This window comes from Oryctolagus cuniculus, chromosome 3 (genome assembly GCF_051225735.1).
Source record: "Oryctolagus cuniculus isolate XC-2025 breed Fujian yellow rabbit chromosome 3, ASM5122573v1, whole genome shotgun sequence".
Classification (NCBI taxonomy): Eukaryota; Metazoa; Chordata; class Mammalia; order Lagomorpha; family Leporidae; genus Oryctolagus; species Oryctolagus cuniculus.
Window position 1 is genome coordinate 65461691 of NC_142869.1, and position 17904 is coordinate 65479594.

The 17904-nt window shown below is 42.8% G+C and overlaps 2 long non-coding RNA genes across 2 annotated transcripts in view; one reads left to right on the plus strand and one right to left on the minus strand.

The window, feature by feature from the left end:
• Nucleotides 1–12858, plus strand: part of LOC149127359 (uncharacterized) — a 31596-nt gene extending 18738 nt beyond the window's left edge. Inside the window, exon 3 of the long non-coding RNA XR_016230782.1 lies at nucleotides 7542–12858. This is a non-coding gene — a long non-coding RNA (uncharacterized LOC149127359). The remainder of the gene's footprint in view (nucleotides 1–7541) is intronic.
• On the minus strand, nucleotides 11298–17655 carry LOC149127360 (uncharacterized). Its single transcript, XR_016230783.1, has 3 exons — nucleotides 17516–17655; nucleotides 16858–17022; nucleotides 11298–11434 (listed from the first exon to the last, which is right to left on the minus strand). It is a non-coding gene; the product is annotated as an uncharacterized LOC149127360 (long non-coding RNA).
• Between the last annotated feature and the right edge of the window lie 249 nt (nucleotides 17656–17904).

A 17904-nucleotide genomic window follows, 5' to 3' on the forward strand; every position in this document is an offset into this window, starting at 1 on the left:
CTTCTGACGCATACAATGCTTTTTTTGCTTTACATAATTTGAAACTGTTGTTAGTATAGTAAACATGTAGTCTTATTAGGTCCTTTTGATGAACTGACCTCTTAATTGTGAAATTATCTTTTTGTCTCTGGTTATATTTTCTGCCCTAAAATACACTTTAAGGTTAATACAGTCATTCCATGTTTCTTTCAATGGGTGTTAAAATATCTTTTTCCTCCTTTTGTTTTTCACCTATATGGGTTTGTTTAAAGTGCACTTTGTGTAGGTAGCACGTGGTCTTGTATTTTTAATCCAGTTTAACAATATCTGCCTTTTGATTGAGGTATGTGTATTTATGTTAAATGTGGTCATTGCTATAGTTAAGCCTAAATCTATCATTCTATATATATATATAATTTTCTGTTTGTTTCATCTGTTATTTCTTATTCTATTTTCTTCCTTTCCTGTCTTCTGAATTAATTCCATATTCTTATTACTCCCTTTTAATCTTCTGGCTGCAACTTTGTTTGCTGTTTTACCACTTGAAGGGCAAACATGAGACGTGGCCAGACGACATGGTGAACAATTGCAGCATCAGTGATGGTGAGGCAAGTCGCTGGTGGGGCAGGGACAGCAGTACATGAGAGCCATTTGGCGTCAAGGGCAATTGGATCAAGACGTCCATCGGATAGTGAGACCGTACTGAACTGGTGAGCAGGGTGCTGATGGACAGACAGTGAGATTATCAGAGGGAAGGCAAAGCAGAAACAACTTATAGAAATTATAGGAAAAAAAGTCTTTTGGGGAAAAATGTGTTCTTGCTGCTGGTTAGGTAGACAGGTGGCAATTTAGTGGACTTTGAGATGGATTATTTCTCTGAAATCCACATAAATGGATTGGGTGTCTTGCATTTTATATAGCAACCCTAGGGAAGTTGTGAACTATATTTATAAACAATTGTATTTTCCAGTCAAGCTACTCTCTGTTCTGTATTCTACACTGCAGCACATGGCACTCTCATCTATTCTTTGCCAAGGCCTCACTCTCTCTCCTTGCTTACATCCGATTGATTACCAAAACTATGGATTTGAGCTCTGAAATGTTTTCATGTCCATACCATTGGCCACATTTCTAGCTTAAAGTCAGGGGTGCATCCTTGGCCCAAAGATTTGCAAATTTTTTAGATTAATCTTTCAGTTTCTCCAGTCCCTACTCCATATAGTTGACACTAGTATTTTTGTATTAATTTTCCTTTGCTGATCAGTCCTCAGTCTCTTACTGCTTCCAATAGGAGATGGTTCAAACCACTTAGCATAGCCCTTTATGATCTGTGTTTGGGTTCTCTGGTCATAATCGTCACTATATTTCTGCTGCCCTAGACACAGAAAGAGTGTTCACAACTCTGAGTTTTTGCACCTGCTGTTTGTTGTGTCTGTAATGCTTTCTCCTCTTCTGTCATAACTTCCAGCCTTTGCTTCAAGAGCCTACTGAGAGCGACCCTCCTGCTAAAACCTCCTTATTTTCTCAAGATTTCCCCTCCCCATCCTTCCTTTCCTTCCTTCCACTCTAACATTATATCGCTAAAGCACTTATCAGGTTACACTGAGAGTAATTCTACTTTTGTCTTGCTCACTAGGCTGTGAACTTTTGAAGACAAGGGTTGCATTTATTGTTTTAAATAGCCAGTACTGGCAATATCAAGGGGGAAAAGTAGCTATCCACAATTCATAGCTCTATCCATGAAGTCAGCTGTCAGGAATGACCAATGACGATGTTGCCACAATTGGAAGTAGGATGAACCTAACCAGTTGAAGATGGAAATGCATTACTCATGCCTGTTCTTCTAGGTCATTGGATTTCACACTAATGATCCTACTCACACATGCTTTAGCATGAACAAATGCATATTTGTTGAGATATAAGCATACAGATTTAGCTGGGTGGTATACAATGAAGACAGTGGAGAATCAATAGTCTTGAAACTAAAAAGTAACTAGATGAGACTTCATTACAGCCTGAGCATACTTTTTTTATTTTTAAGATTTATTTTATTTATTTGAAAGAATTACAGAGAGAAGTAGAACCAGAGAGAGAGAGAGAGAGAGAGAGAGAGAGAGTTCTTCCATCTGCCAGTTCACTCTTTGCAATGGTCAGAGCTGAGCTGACCTGAAGTCAGGAGCCAGGAGCTTCTTCTGTGTCTCCTATGTAGGTGCAGGGGCCCAAGGAAGTGGGCCATCTTCTGCTGCTTTCACAGGCCATAGCAGAGAGCTGGATTGGAAGTAGAGTAGCCAGGACTCAAACTGACACCCATAAGGGATGCTGGCACTGCAGGCCGAGGCTCTAGCTCACTGTGCCACAGCGCCAGCCTCAGCCTGAGCGCATTTAAATCAGGAAGTTGGGAGTTAAGGAAAGAGTTTGCCTTGCTGTTCTTTCTGTCCCTTCCAACTACCCAGGGCACAGATGAGAGAGATCACATTTGATCTCCTTCCCCTGACCGGCATATTGTTCAGCTCCTAAAGAGTGCCTCTGAACACATCCGACTTTCTCACCAGTGAGCAGCTTCCCTGGGAGGGTTCATTGTCAGGGCCATGTGCTGCATCACCTCCCAGTAATATCTGAGGTGATAAGACACAGAAACTCCTTACAACCATTATGGTATTAAAGGCTTTGTCTTATTTTGTTTCTCCCACTGGGATTGTAACTCATTAATTTCTCACGGTAGAATTAGAAATTGTGTGTCGGGTGAAAAAAAAAGATGGCAGTACAGTTTGAAAAGAGATAGTTCAGGGACCACCTGTCTCAGAATCCTTGGTGTGCCTATTAAAAAAAATTCCTGAGCCCAACCATCATTCACCTTCAGATCAGAGCTTGTTGGGGTGGGGTTCAGAAATCTGTATTTTAAATAAACTCTAGTAGATTACCACCTGCAGTAAGGATTGCAACTGGCGGAACACGCACGTGCAGCAGGACAGACTCCACATTTGGGTGGCTGAGGCACTCAGCTACACCACAAGATGGGTGAGAAGAAGTCTCTTCTACAGCCAAGCTCTCAGGCCCTCACCACGCCCACACTGTGGGCAGTTGTCATGGCCGCCTTGTGTGTGACTGTCCTAGTCAAGGCTCAAGCCTAACAGATATTTTCTGATCCTCAAGGATTTTGTGCCCAGGGCCCTGTCCTCTAGCTGGCTAGGATGTGCCCATTTCTCTTTACTTTTCCATTAGCCATTTCTATTCCTAAATCTATTTGGTAGGAGAGTAGGAGTGTTCCAGGACTACCACTAGGTGTGGTGATTTGCCAGGAGGAGTCAGAGACGTAGTGTATGGCTTATGACAGTAAAAGAAGAGAAAGCACAGTCAGCATAGGGAACAGGTGCAGGGGTCAAGTTCAGAGGGAACCAGGCCCAAGCTTTCAAGAGTCTTCTCCCAGTGGAGTCACACAGGCCGCAAGTAAGTCCTCCAGCATCACCCGTGGCACCACGTCGGAAATGTTTACAGGGAAAGCTCAGTAGAGACTCAATGCCTGAGAACCTTACTGGGGGCTGGGCACACAGACACCCTCTACAGGGCATGTGTCAAGATTCCAGACTCCTATAAAATGCAGGTGTAAGCAGCAACCGCGAGATTTACATAAGCAGATTAGGCCCAGTGAAACAGGGGATAGTAGGACTTTTCTTGAAATTCTATTCCATGATGTCAGCAAAGGAGGAAACGGACAAACAGGCCTTCTAAGGATAGCAGTCTCAGGCCTGCTCTTTTGTGCTCAGTAAGCATCTCTCTCTCTCTCTCTCTCTCTCTCTCTCTTTTTTAGTAGCTTTTGAAACAATTTGTATATAAAAATAACTCAGGAAAACTCAGGAGTGTGGTTTTCATGTTGATAATTGCATTTCTGAGGCGAGAATTCTCATTCAAACTCTCTGAACTCAGATAATTTACTCTGCTTTTACAGCTCATAGTTGGATGATTAAATGAAATGGACATAAAAATAAAGCAAAAGTCTTAAAGATTCTAGTTCAGTTTTAGATATGCAGAGAAAGATCATTTTGTATTTTTTTTTACACAGTAAGTTTCTTTTTCTTAATAATTTTTTTTAATTTGATAGATAGTGAGAAAGAGAGAGAAAGGTCTTCCTTCCATTGGTTCACTCTCCAAATGGCCACTACGGCCAGAGCTATGCCAATCCGAAGCCAGGAACCAGGTGCTTCTTCCTGGTCTCCCACGTGGGAGCAGGCACCCAAGCACTTGGGCCATCCTCCACTGCCTTCCTGGGCCACCACAGAGAGCTGGACTGGAAGAGGAGCAGCCGGGACTAGAACCGGCACCCATACGGGATGCCAGCGCCACAGGCGGAGGATTAACCAAGTGAGCCATGGCACCGGCCCCTTGCACAGCAAGTTTCATGAAAGTATTTCCAATCCAAATCTATTCCCAAAGCCCAACATTTCTATAAACAAGAAGGTAATGAAACTAATTCTGAAAACTTACAGATTAACTTAGCAAATTCTTTCTGGAAAACTTTGCTTTTCTAAACGCTAAGTTGCTAGAATAAGGGGCCCAGTACTAAGGTAGTTTTAAAAACAAAGATGTTTATTTTTGTCACACATCAGTGCTCTCAAGGTGAGGGGCTCAGTTGGATGGGGCAGGTCTGCTAGCTTTGGCGGACTCAGCTGACGGCAGCGATGCCATCTGTGGTTGGGTGGTTCTCCAGGCTTTGCTTCCCAAGCTGTAGCCGTTAAAACCTGGAGGAAGGGGTTAGCAGTGGGACTGCAGTATAAACACCACTTGCATAAATTCTGCTCATTGCTGGGAGATGGGTCACATGGCCACATTTAGCTGTTGGGAAAACTGAGAAGTGTAGTCCTGTTAGGTGGATGGCGAGAAGAAATTTGGTGGACTGCTAGCCATCTCCCCCACAGTCTAAAGGAGTTTCTTCTATAGGTGTGAGGGAAATTAGGATATTTGGTACTTTGTTTAGAGATCCATAACTTTCTACATAATCACAGAGGAAGTCAAAATTTTCTGGAATGATGACCAAGCTATCACCTTAAAAACTGCTGTCGAATCTGAAGCACGAGAAATTATCAAGATGGAATGTGAATGGTGCTGATTTATTTAATGCTTTCAATATACTTTCGCTATTTTTGCCCCGACTCTAGTTGGTGTATTGCATGTCTTCAGCTTGCTCTTTTGAGCAGTATGCGATGCTTCCTCCTCCAAGTTAATTCTTAGCTAAAGGATCGAATGCTTTTTAACCTCCATGTTACGATCATAATTTTAAAGTTCAACTGTGCTTCTTCAATGTAAATATAGAGAAACTGAAAAGCAAGCCACTTCATTTTCAGTTTCTACGTTTATACCACATCTGTTATCTTTACTTACAATACTCAACTCCTTAAAGGTATTACCTCTATAATTCATGTGCTTATGTCTTTATTCCTGATGTCCAAATAGTTACATTTGCTTTTCTAAGTTTAGAATTGTATTTTAAAACTACCTAGAAAATTCTTCAGTTACTTTATTATATAAATTCATTTGATTCCTGTGGATTTATCTTTTTTCTTAAAACAGCACAGAACATTACAGTATTTATTTATTGAGTTAGCTAGTTGAAAGGCAGAGCAACAGAAAGAGAGGGGAGAGAGAGAGTGAGAGAGTGATACTTCTATCTACCGATTCACTCTCCTGATGGCCGTTAACAGCCAGGGCTGAGACAACCTGAAGCCAGGAACCAAGAACTCCATCCTGGTCTCCTACATGGGTTGCAGGGACTCAAACACGTGGGCTACCTTCTGCTGCTCCTAGACATGTAACAGGACCTGGCTCAGAAGCAGAGCAGCCAGAATTTGAACTGATGCCCTGATATGGGATGCTAGTTTTGCAAGTAGTAGCTTAACCCGTTGAACCACCATGCTGGCCCTTATAGCTTTACTTTAAAGTTGGTATGAGTAAATTAAAAAAAAAATACATGGTAGATAGTGATGACCAGCAATAAGGGTTCATATATTTCATTGGCTTAGAATGTATCAAAAAGCCTTGGGTATTTTTTTAATGATTTATTTATCAATTTGAAAGTCAGAGTTAAACAGAAAGAGAAGAAGAGGCAGAGAGAGAGTCTTCCATCCACTGGTTCACTCTCCAACTGGCCACAACGGCTGGAGCTGTGCTGATCTGAGTTGGGAGCCAGGAACTTCTTCCAGGTCTCCTATGCAGGTGCAGGGGCCCAAGGACTTGGACCATCTTCCACTGCTTTCCCAGGCCATAGCAGAGAGCTGGGTCGGAAGTGGAGCAGCCGGGACTAGAACCAGCTCCCATATGAGATGCCGGCACTGCAGGCGGTAGCTTTACCCCTACACCACAGCGCCGGCCCCAACCTTACACCCTGAGATTTTTGTGAGATGTGGATGTGCGTGCACACATGTGTATATTTTACACAATGGAACTCTCTCCACTTGCACAGAAGCATCCCATTCCTAGAGTCCAGTCATTTGCATGTGGTGATGATGTCACGTACAAGCACAGTGACGAGGAGACACTGGCAGACAAGTCTTTGTACAGAGCTCTGCCCCCCGACTGCCATGGTTCCTGGTACTATCATTCACCACTTGCGGGAGACAGCAGGGTTGAAGCCCATGACGCAGGACTCACACGGAACACTGGACCAAATCTCTGTGGATGAAAAGTCCTTCAGGACCGAGAATTCACAGGGTGCTCTCAGCATCCGAGGGGGGCACTTCCATGTTCCAGGATTTTCCATCTGCCTCGTATATTCCGCCGTGTCAGAGCTCTCACTGATCTATTATCTAATGTTGGCGTCACACAAATCTTGCAAGAGAGGAAGAAAAAGGCCTGACTAGACCTATTTTTCTGACTTTCCTCCTTCTCTCCCTCCCTTTCTTTCCCTCCTTCTTTCTTCTTTCTTCTTCCTTCCTTCCTCCCTCCCTTCCTTCCTTCCTTCCTACCTACCTTCTTTTCCTCCTCCTCCTCCTCCTTCTTCTTCTTCATTTTCTTCATTTTCTTCCCCATAGAATGAAATTAAGGGAATAGAGATGTTTACGTACAATGTTAGCAAGTGTTCAGGTCCACTAGCTGAAAACTCGGTGCATTTACTTCCATATAAGGACAGGGCCAGAAGGAAAAATCATGTGTGTGTTGGGTGGAGGAAGCGAAGTAGTTCCCCAAGGCAGTCTTTCCATTTCAGACCTTACCCTGATTGTCTAAGTCTCTGCACCTTGGAAGGCCCCCTACAGTCATCTGGTCAACCTTCCTGCCCCTGCATGGCACTGCTCCTTCAGCTGGCTCCCTCTTGATTGTTTCCACAGATGCGCTGCTCACTACCTCATAAGGCAGCCCATCCTGGTTTAGACCATTTGTGTGTCGGGAGCATGTGTTCTGTTGGAATTCGCCTCCCTGGGACTCCGTGCCTAGGGGATCACATAAACAGATGTAATCGTGCCCTTGACAAGTTCTAGTCTAGACATCTGAGAACCTTTCTGGCAACCCCCCAATTCTTCTCCCCTCCAGGCAAGCATCTTTGTTTCCAACAGCTTTGCTTCTTGATGTTACAGGTACATTTTATCCTGGTCCATCTTAAAATACGTGGAAAACAGAGAGCCAGACCCCAGCCCAGAAGACAATGGGGCAGTCGTCTTCCCTGAGCTGAACGTCTTGTGGCGGCGGAGATCCATCATGGGCTCTGGCGGAAGACTCTGGCACTGTCATCCTGACTCTGCCCTAGGGTGAGTCCCCTACCCTTTCTCTATCTCAACCTTTGATCTATGAAATGAAGGTGGAAAATTGCCTGCGAGTAATTTAGAGATGTGCCTGATACAGAATTGACAATGATGTATTAGCCACCACCACGTTCATGTTTTTTGGCATGCACTACACTGTTTATTATGAACTTTTAGTGAGATTAGACTATGCATGTTTATATACAGACTAGTCAATGTCCCCTGTCTCATACATATGTGTGTGCAGCATGTATGTGTGTGCATTTGAACCTAAGTGAAGGATTCTCTTCCTGCTAGAATTCACCTGATTTACTTTAGTCTACCTTCAAGCCAATTAGGTTTTTGAATCTTTTTGCTTTAGTTTTTTTTTTTTTAAGATTTATTATTTATTGGAAAGGCAGAGTTACAGAGAAAGGAGAGACAGAGAAATTTTCCATCTGTGAGTTCACTCCCCTAATGGCCAAAATGGCCAGGACTGGGCCAGGCTGAAGCCAGGACCTTCATCTGGGTGTCCCATGTGAGTGCACAGGCCCAAGTGTTTAGGCCACCTTCCACTGCTTTTCCAGGTATACTAACAGGGAGCTAGAATGGAAGTGGAACAGCTGGGACTCGAACCAGTGCCCATACAGGATGTTGTTGTCACAGGCAGAGGCTTCACCCACTCTGCTACAACACGAGCCCCTGGTTTCTGAATCTTGATGGTGTCATCCAACATAATAATTCTCCCTCTCAAGCATTTCTTGTTTTCTAAGGATCTGCTGGGTGTCCGTTTTATGACTTCAGCTTTATTGTTATAAAAATAGAAAGGCAAATAGGACTGGGACAATACAGAGCACTTTGGGTTCACATCATGATCCAGCCTGCACTGATCCATTCATCTAGTCTAGTTACCTTCAGGTCTGCTTGGAAGTGAGATAGCCACTCTGCAAGGAGTCTGTGTGTGGCCACCTGTGTATCCACACACACAGTTTGGTGTGACTACTTACACCATGAATGTTTTGGTTTGCTCCTTCCTCAATCCTCTTATCTCCCGAGGAATCGCATCAGATATAAGTGCCATTGGCTATAATATTCTTAGTTACCACCACTGTTTTGCTTGCAGGTTTATTCAGAACATAAAATTTTACTAATTGAGGACCAAGTGCAAGTGTGTGTTTTCTGGCTTAGTAGAAACTCATTACTCTTAATCTAACTTTGTGTTTTTATACTTTTTTGATGCAGAAGTCTTCCAGTTCTTGGTAGAAGATAATTTATTTCTCATCTTAAATAAATAACTCAAAACAAAGGGGAAAAAAAGGAAAGGTGTGTCTGGAGACTCAGAGCTATTTCCTTGGAATAATCCTGGAAGTGGGTAACAGAATCAATGAAAATCAGATTTATTCTATCCTTGCCCAGTATTTTCTCTCCCATGCAACCCTACTTTGCATTTGGCCCAATCTCTCTCCCGGGAGCACCTTATCAGATAAGCTTTTCGACTGGCACCTTCAAATAGGTTCATGGGAGGCTTCGCTTATTTGCACTAACCAACCTCTGAATCTTTTGAGGTTGGACCATCATTAATTTTCAGTAATTGCTTTGACATTGTTGATCTCTCGAAACATAAAAAGTACTTCTAACAATAAAGGGGCTGTGATTTCATGAAGGATTTGCTACATTTCAATGGGGAATACAATATTTTATGAAAAACAAAAGGAACCTTGTCATATTCTATTAAAGCAATCTCCTAACCCCAATGAAATTGCCTGAGGACATACAGGGCTCCTAATTATATCCAGTCTACCTTGGATTTTCAAGTAATTTAAATGAATGAGTCTTGTACTGGACGTCTCATTTTTAAATTACTCAATGTCTCTTATTTAAATTGCTCAAACTTAATATTTTGACCTCCTTCCTCAAGGAGTCACCTAACAGCATAGAAGATTCTGGAAAAAAAGAAGGCTGAGTCTTAGAAAGCTATCAAATTACTCATTTCTTCAATTTTTTAAGACATCGACTAGTTCGCATTTCTTTACTGAAGATACTGGGGAAAATTTGCCCTGGGAGGAAAGGAATGGATAGATAGACTGGGGCAAAAAAGATTGTTTATTTCCCTAAATACTTCTCAGTCGTATTAGAAAATGCGTATTATTGCAACCTTAAAAGCCAGTTTGCAGGGCTGGCCCACTGCTAGCTTCATCCCAAAGAAGTAAATTGCCAGGTCGTAAACGCAGCTTGAACCACCTCCTTTCTGATGTTTGGGCGAAACATGGGTCCCCTTGGAAATGGAATTTAGTTCTGATAAAATACAACTCCCTGTTCCACAGGAGATGAAAAGAAATCACTCTATCATGCTTCTTTCTCAAACTAATTATCCTGAAGGTGGTCACTTTAATAAACAGAGAAAAACATCGAAGTCAGTGGAAGTGGTGAGGTGAGCTTGCCCTGTTTGGAGAATGTCTTCTGAGTTCAGGCGGACAGGGACACAGGTAGCACAGGGCTGCCGGTGGAGAGGGTAGGGGTGTTAATTATTTCCTGACTGTCTCGGAAGCTGGGTCAAAAAAAATCAAGCTTTTGGTCAACTTAAAACGTTCCTGTCCACGTGTGCTTTGTTTTTGCTGGGTCTTCTGGCTACAAACCTGATTATATTTGTTTCTCTTGTGTCTTTGCTTTGCAGGAACTCATTACTATTAAGCCAACTGTACGTGTTCCTTAACATATCAACTGTAAGAATGCTCCTTTTTGTCTCAAAGTCTTCTAGTTCTTCATAGAAAACAATTTTCAAATATGATTATCTTGGGATAATAGTTATTATCTTGGGATAAATAATAACCAAGTCCACTGACTGTGACAGTGTGTCTCATTGAAATGCACAGTAAAATGAACAAAAACTTTTGGTAACAGATTAGACTTCAACCCAGGCCAATGATAAATGGTAATAATAAGAGACATACAGTAATAAAATGTAATCATAACAAATATTATGTGAGGGCTCACCATGCCCATAACAATAGGCTAAGGTTTTTGTTTTGTTTTGTTTGTTTTTAACGTGTTCCAGCTCATTCAGTTCTTACAGCAACCCTATAAGGCAGACACTTGAGTAGCCTCAGATTTCCGATGAGCAAACTGTCTCAGGCAGGCACATCGTAAGTTGGTTAAGTTGACTCAGCTTTCGGGCCAGAGCTGCTCCTCGAATTGTCTCTTTCTCTGCAGCAGGAGCTTCGATCTTGGAGAAGCAGTGTGCCCAGTAATTCACAGGACAGGCATCATGGACATTCCAGACCGACTAGACGGGAGCCACAGCCTGCTGGGCTGGCTTGGGGGTGCCAGTTCCCAGGGCTAGTCCTTTGCAGTGAGGTTTGAGGGAAGAACAGCTGTGGGGAGTGGGAATGTAGCTTTATCATGGAAGAACGACAGCAGCAAGAACTTCTGGGATAGACATCGGAGAAGTGGATGGCACTGGATTCCGGCCCCTCATTGATTCTTGTAGCAACTGCTTATTGAAGGTTTTGTGTGCCTGGCACCTAGTTCTCCGCTGTGGGGACACCGTGGTGAACCACGCTCCCACGGACAGGGCACGGCTTCCTGCAGAGCTGCGTCACACTCACAGTTGCACTCACGTTGTCTGCATTTTCATCTGGCTCCAATTCTCTGATCTGGAGGACATTCCTCCTGTGTTTCAGCCACTTGTGTGGAACCTTCTCCTTCCCAGCTGGCACAGGAAGGGACTATAGACATTCCATCTCTAAGACCTGGGCAAGAAAAAGTTCCTGCAGGTTATTAAAATCCTGCACACAGATATCTAAGCATGGCTTACACAGTCCTGGGATCCAGTCCAAGAATGTGCTGATCATGTCCACGACTACCAAACTGCATAAAGACTCACATTAAAGCTGTAATAACAGGGAAATGGGGGAGAAAGTCAGAGACAGAGCAAAAAGGGTTCTTGAATTAAATCACTTTCATCCGGGCTCATTCACTTAAGGATGCAATCAACTTACTATTTCGGTAGCTTGGGACCTTGGAAATGTATTTCAAGATTAATTATGAAATGAATTCTTTAAAATGGAAAAATACACTACTTTTCTATTACTCTTAACAACAGATTCTAGTTAATGAAGCCTTGAAGTAGTTTAGTGGTTTGACTGCCACCTACTGTTCATTTTTGGCCACAACTCACATGTAGCTTGGGCAGCAGGTAAGAAAAAACCGCCTTGGGCAAATCGTTTTTTTTTTTTTTTTTAAAGTACTTTAACATATGTACTGCACTGTAATTATTAAACATTTTTAAGGATTCAAGAGAATATTATTGATTCTACTTCAAGTTACTGCATTTAGTAGTCTATGACAGTTACACTGGTTAAAATGCAAATGCTGTGGTATTCTACAGACAGATTATGTATGCAGAACATTTCATTTCGTCCTGACAAAGTGTTAGACTTGAAATTTATAAAAATGTGCCTCAGACACACAGGTATCAACCTGAAAAAATAATTTCCTGAACCGGGCGTCTGATTGTAACACGAGAAAGAGATCTCTGTCATCCCAGCACTGCGCTTACGCGGCTTGGATGGCCTTCAGAAATATAATCGCTTCTTCCATCTAAATATAAATACCCAGCCCTGTGCATCCCCGGCTGTCTCGGAGGGCCCCGGACATTTGAGAGAAATGTGTTCCGTTAACGCTGTGGCCGTGGCATCCTGCTTAATGCCTAGAATTTTGGCGGGGATCGGTTTTGTGTTTGTCCCTGTAATATCTCAATTCTTCCCAGATAGAGTAATAATTCGTTTCCCAGATATGCCAATCCTACTTACTGTTTAAATACAGAATCTTGCTGGACACCGTATAAACGTGGTCTCCTAAGGCACGCATGAGTTATTTCTTTAAATTGTGCCTCTTCAAGTCTTGGTACCAAATTATGCATGTGAAGAAAATTACAAATTGTTTATGTGCTGTAACGGACACAAGGCCTGTATTTATATGCTTTTGCATTTTCAAATGGGTCTGCCGATTGTTTTGTTCATACTAAATCTGGTTATGATTATTATATGTTTTAAACGTAAGGAGGAAATGTCCTGGAATATTTTGGCCTTTTTTAAACGTGCTTCCTGCTAAAGCTAGGTTGCAGTATTCAGTAGGATAAAATGGTGTCAATAAATTGTGACATTTGAGAGTCTTTTCAGCTAACATTTCTTTTCTGTACCAAGGACAGGTATAAACGGGCAGCAGCTTCATTTATTAAGACAGTCTTAGGGGGAGATAGCATAAATATCCTACTTTATTTTTTTTTTTTGCCATAATAGTGATTTTTCCTGATATACAAAATAACTACCTTAGATTTTCAAATCACTGAGATTAGGTGCCCCTATATATAGTTTTTAGATACATTCATCTTATTTGAAAATATGTCCTTAACAGAGCCCTTAATACAGAGATAAGCCAAAAGCTTTACATGTGGCTTTATTACAGTGACACTGATGGAATTTATAAAGAGGATATAATATGATATTAAGCAACATAAACAAACGTGATCACCTATTCCGTGCACAGCATACTCCAAGTGATTGCATCCCACCAGTGTCATCAGCCACAGCCGAAGGAAAATAGTGCTACCTAAAATATTGGCAGAGAAGCCGAAACAAATAAAATTAAGCTGACCTTTTAATAAATGTCTGTTTATTGATTTAAATTCACTTTTTTGTCTTTTTCTGAACCAGGCTGACGAGGCCTGTTAGAATACAAGCATGTATAATAACTTGGACACAACCATTTTTATTTCTTCTGCGTGTCATTACTGAAAGATTGAAGCAAGCTTCACCTAAGTGTAGTGATGCAAAAATAATAGTATCCCAGTCTGGCTGCACTACAGCGGAGGCAAACGGCTGCTCCGTATCCCAGTGCCTTCGAGGTGGCTGACACGCCGCGTCTCACCAGACGTAAATAATGACAGACGGAAACCATCATGAGGTCTGTGAAGCATCAACACACTGCTATCATTTTCTCTCTAACCTTGCCTTGCCGGCCGTTCTCAGCCATCCAGGCTGGGAGATCATTTAAAAAGCAAATCCTGATGACTCTGCCCACTGTAGCAACAGTCAGCGAGATTGGCATCAATTTCACTCAGTTTAGGAACTCAGAATAACAGCCGTTGCTGCCGGCGACACCCTAAACTCCAGTTGTTTGCCACAGATCAACTGTTCACCCTCCTCCACCCCCACCCCTGCCACCGCCTCTGCACCCCTTCTCCATGGCTATGTCCATGCCCTGGCAAAAGAGTTTCCTTTCTCATAAGAAAATGGTTTATCTCAGTGATGCACCTGGTACTCCGTATGCGATCTTCTAGGCTGCACCTATTTTTCTGGACTAGTCCCTTTGGTACAAAGTGCTCTAAGCTCACCCCTCCCCTGTTCCATGTGGCATACATTATTTTGTGTATATTATGTATGCACAGGGTAACAGTGGCTAAATAACATCCTAGTGTCCCTGTAGCTTAAGTTTAACATGGTTATGGTTCAGATAAACACGTCTGTACATGGCTGCCATAATCAATGTGGAATGGCAGAACAATTTTGCATCTGCAGTCCCGGGAAGAGGGGGAAAAAAAAAAGCTGTCTTGTCCAGATTCGATAGAATTCATTCACCATGAAAACCTGTGATAAAGCAGTCGCACGTTTTATTTGCTAAGACAGTGATGCCTCTGCAAGCCAGAGGGAACTGAGGCTGATGTACAATAGGATAATAGCATTATCTCTTTGCAAATTAGCATGTTGCTTTGCTTGGGCGCTGGTGGAAGGGCAAAGGGGGTGTTCCCAGAGATCTCACTGGCAACCTGGAAAGGCAAAGCAAACACAACTGCCTGGTTGTGAGCATCAGCGCTGGAGGATAAATTGCTACGCATCTCCTGCTGCCGGCTCAAAATCAGACTGCGTGTGTGTGCTCACTGGCCTTTAAGGGACTTGGAGGGGAATGAATGGGCTTGAGTGTGTGTGTGAGTGTGAGTGTGGGAGGGAGGATTAGGAAGCAGAAAAGAATGGGGGCGGCTCACAATAGCCCGTCTTAATGGAGAGCTATTGATCGCATTTCCTAACACTTTAATCTCCGACTAAACATCTTACTTACCTTGTGTAAGAGAGATGCCGAGTTGAAATAAATAATAAACACCCAATATTTTAAGGACTTTTGAATTTTGCATGGCAATAAATATTCATGCAGTTGGTGACTCCCAAAGAAAATAGGAGGCACTTAATTCTGTTGTTGATATCAGGTACGGTGCAGGTTGATTTCCCGGGGTGAAAGTGAAAAATGCACTATTTGGACTTAAATTTAGACTTAATAAATAACTAATTTAGGATCTTGTTCTATATGCAAGGATATAATCACAAGGCATTCGTTTTTAAAAGGTTTCATTTATTCTTGTGAGCTTAATTATTGCAAGGAAACTGCGAGCAATTTGTTTTTTACCAGTGTCTGATTTCTGAGAATGGTTATTAAATATTAAATGGATGCATAATTCAGGCAATTAAGAAAGTAATCACACAAAGTAATGTAATGGAAGTTAATTATTACTGCATAAGCAAATAGTTCATTAATGCTAGTAGTTGCTATGGCTGCATTCTTAATACATGCAGAACTGAAGCATGACTCCTCTGTGTATTCCAGGAGCTGGTAGGAAGTGTGATGCTACACAGAGAGAGCAACACTAATGGAAAACAGAAGCAAATAAGGCCATATTGACCCCTGACTTGTCTAAATAAGGTGGGATCATCATTACTTAGGAGAGTTTTATCGAAACCACGCCTGTATCAGCTGCTTATGATTCTTTTGTAACACCAACCGTGACTTAAATCAAGGAGAAACCCAAAGGAATTCATCTTGTTAAAAGTCACCCATCGTCTCTCCCCCATTTCATTTTGTTGTTTTTAAATCAACTCTTTCATTGGATAGTTAAAGTCACCATGTGTAATTTAAAAAGGTTCCATAGACTTTTAAAATATATATATATATATATATATATATATATATATATATATATGGAGCAGAGCTGGTAAAAGATCTTATTTTGACCTGCCACTCAACCCCTTTGCTCACACTGGCTCTCTAAAGCATTATCTTTTATAAAGGCTATTTTATATTAATGCAACACATACGGGTTCTGGCACTCAGCACACCTTGTGTTGCTGTGAGGCACCTGTGCAGGCTGGGCAAGGTAGAAAGGGAGGGGACAGGATAAGGGTGAGGACTCAGCCCAGAGCCTCCAGGATGAAGCCAGGCCCTCCCCAGAGAAGATCAGTTCCTTTATGGGTTTACTTTTTAACAGTACAGAACCACCCAGGGCTCATTGGCTTCCTGCAACACTGGCATGGCCTGCCCCACCTTATTGTAGAATTTAATACAGAGGAAAGTAACTCTTTTAGGCCAGGTGCTCTTCTACCGTTCTGATTTAGGCATTAACTCACCACAGTCCTGGGCTTCTGTGTCTGCCCGGGTACAATGCCATTACCAAATGCTATGCAGCACACCAGCCAGTAGCTGTGCTGGGTGGGGCACAATGGAAATCCAGGAACACTGGTCCCATCCGGGATACTTCCAGCCATTCGAGGACAGCCTCACACTTAGCTAGCCTCTGGAGGAAATGGGAAAGACGTCCAAGACATACTCCACTTTGCACTAGGTCCTCTTAGAACAGTGCTTCTTTTAACCTTTTTTGGGCCATGGAGCTTTGGGCACTCTAGGACACCTAGGAATTGACACACAAATTTGCATTTAATTTTGGAGGGTTCATGGTCTCCCTAATCCTATCCATGGAGCTCAGATTTAAGACTGTGTTTTAGAGAAGTAAGATCAGTGATCTTCAAACAGCTGGTGGACATGAGGTGAGTACCTGTTGGGCTTTTTGGGCATATAGACAATAAAGATAGCAGAGGGGTTGGTGGGGTCTGAGGAAGCTTTATGGAGAAGATGAGTCTTGAACTTGACTTTATGCCTGGTAGAGCATTTTGTGTAGAACAGAATAAGCAAAAGAAGAAAGCTTAAACTTCATCTGTTCAGTAGCACAGCCATCACTTAACAAACATGGGACACCTACAGAATTATATAATCAGGAGAATGAAGACGTGAGTTCCTGACCTCAAAGAATCTACAGTAGAAGACAAAATACAGAAAGGATAGAACTAACCTCATTACAAAGGAAACACATAGGTGCTTGGAGGAAAATCCATAGAGCCACAGAGAGGCGCTCTGGGGAAGTTTCAGAAGACTGTAGGAGGCAAATCCAGCAGGTGGCTCCAGGAAGGCAGAGGGGCTGTGCAGATCGTGCCCATGGCTGTGGATGATGCCACGCCTGGAAAAGAAAACGGAGCCAGCACAGACCAAGTCAGGCAGGCAGGGACATCTGCTCTGTGTTTGGACAACAGGTGCAACTTGAGGAAAGCAGAGGTTCTGAGTAGGGAGAGCTTGGGAAGATGGGTAGGGGCTAGGTCTCGATGTCCTTAATTGGCAGGTAAAGGAGTTTGAGTCGTTTGTGGATGATCATGGGTTTTCTTTAACGTGATCTTTAGGAAAGTACCTGTCTCTGGTTACCTATCAGGAAGCACTGGATGTGGGGACGTGGGTGGCACTAGCACAGGGAGACCTTACAGATGAGGGCCGTAACCCAGGAGGAAGCCAGTAAGGGTCTCATAGGCATGCATCTGGGGGAATTAGCATCCTGCTAATGTTAAGAGGCCCTGAGTGGTGAAGGGGCACCTGTGAGCATTTTTCACTGACCCCCCGCTGAGGGGGCCGGAGAGGGGCCTGACTCATGGATCGTTTCCCAAAGGACACCGTGTGCTTACCTCCAGGAAAAAGCATGCGGATGTCTGTGGTGCTGTCCCTCTTCCCCCAAGAAGCATCCTGAACTTGAGACAGGCCGTGCCTCGCATCTGTACCATTTTTTTCCCTGAAACAGATTTGAGCAAGTCCTCGCTCACAGCCGTGCTTGCCACCCACCCCCTGGTGTACAACACCAGAGCCTTCCTATAAATCTTTGACCTTTAAAACAAACTCTTACTCGGCCAAGGGTCGAGCAATTTCCTTGAGTAGGACTTGAAGTTTTCAGAATATACATTTCTCTCCCTGTCTGATTCAGGAGCAAGCTGGGTTTTTTTTTATTTGATTTGTTTTCTGCTTTTAGTTTTTTAAGTGGAATCTCCTACATTTCCTCAGGTAATCTCCATATTCCGAG